The sequence below is a fragment of the Sinocyclocheilus rhinocerous genome, unplaced genomic scaffold (assembly GCF_001515625.1).
Source record: "Sinocyclocheilus rhinocerous isolate Xijiao unplaced genomic scaffold, SAMN03320098_v1.1 scaffold1580, whole genome shotgun sequence".
NCBI classification, from domain to species: Eukaryota; Metazoa; Chordata; class Actinopteri; order Cypriniformes; family Cyprinidae; genus Sinocyclocheilus; species Sinocyclocheilus rhinocerous.
This window is the reverse complement of record NW_015633551.1, coordinates 105,698-107,431: the sequence shown is the minus strand read 5'-3', so window position 1 is coordinate 107,431 and position 1,734 is coordinate 105,698.

Sequence of the window (1,734 nt, the reverse complement as noted above, 5' to 3'; positions counted from 1 at the left end):
ATTGGCGGTTGGCAAACCAAGCATTACCGCCATTACCGCCACCGACTGGACTGGAGTGTGGATCAAGATTTATGCAATATATATGATGGGTGAAAGGGCCAAAAGGGTCAAACAAAAATAAAATAAAAAATAAATAAAAACCCCTTTAACAAAAACATTCTTCTTAATAAATAACAATAAACATATTATTTATATTCTCTTACTTAATTCACATTCTTTTATAAACTTAATAATATCATCATATATCTTGTTAGCTGATTTCCCCAATAAACCTGACAAAGAAAAGTCATGGTGTTTTACTTTCTTCATTGACTGAATAAGGCGACATCTCTCATTGTTGTATTTTACACATTGAAGTAGTACATGTTCAACTGTTTCTTGTTGATTACAGTGTACACATTCCCCAGTTGGGTGCTTACCAATTCTATATAATGTACTATTAAGTCCAGTATGTCCAATTCTAAGGCGTTTAATGATATTGCCTTCCCTTCGACTCCTACTCTCCTTTCTCCCAGCATCAACTGTTTTTTGTATATTATACAAATGTCTACCCGTTCCATGGTCATCCCAATATATCTGCCAAACTGATTGTGTATATGTTCTAATGTATACTTTAGCTTCTGCTTTACTTAATGGGACTTCCTTCTCATTTCCCTCCACACCAACATGAGCAGGAACCCAAATGAATTGTGTAGACATACCCTTAACATTCATTTCATACATCTTGCAGAATATTTCGTTAATAATATCCATCCTAACTGATGACCTGCCAGATTTTATACTTTCAAGAGCTGAAAAACTATCAGATGCAATGACAGTGTTATTTACTTCCTTGCATATACTGACAAATGGTTGGTTACACTTTTCTTAATATAAAATTCACACATTGGAATATATACTGCTGCACCTGCATATCCTGTGTCAGGATCCTTGGATCCATCTGTAAATAAAACCATTGACTGTGGGAAATGTTTCTCAAAATACTTCTGGACTATATACCATATCGGAAGTTGACTAGAATTGTCTTTCAGTTCCTGCTGTATACTAAGGTCAACAGTTGGCAAGGGGAATAACCAGGGAGGAATTGAGGAAATTGATACTAGGATTTGGCACCTGCCCACACTGCCAAAAGCACCAAAAGTTGGTTAAATGACCATGGTTTTGGTGTGCTTGACTGGCCAGCAAACTCACCAGCCCTGAACCCCATAGAGAGAATCTATGGGGTATTGTCGAGGAAAATGAGAAACAAGAGACCAACAAATGCAGATGAGCTGAAGGCCACTGTCAAAGAAACCTGGGCTTTCATACCACCTCAGCAGTGCCACAAACTGATCACCTCCATGCCACGCCGAATTGAGGCAGTAATTAAAGCAAAAGGAGCCCCTACCAAGTATTGAGTACATGTACAGTAAATGAACATACTTTCCAGAAGGCCAACAATTCATTATTATCCAATTTATTATTGGTCTTATGAAGTATTCTAATTTGTTGAGATTATATTGATTAGATTGTATTGAATTGGTGGGTTTTTGTTAAATGTGAGCCAAAATCATCACAGTTAAAAGAACCAAAGACTTAAACTACTTCAGTCTGTGTGCATTGAATTTATTTAATACACGAGTTTCACAATTTGAGTTGAATTACTGAAATAAACGAACTTTTCCACGACATTCTAATTTATTGAGATGCACCTGAATATATATATATATATACACACATATATATATATATATA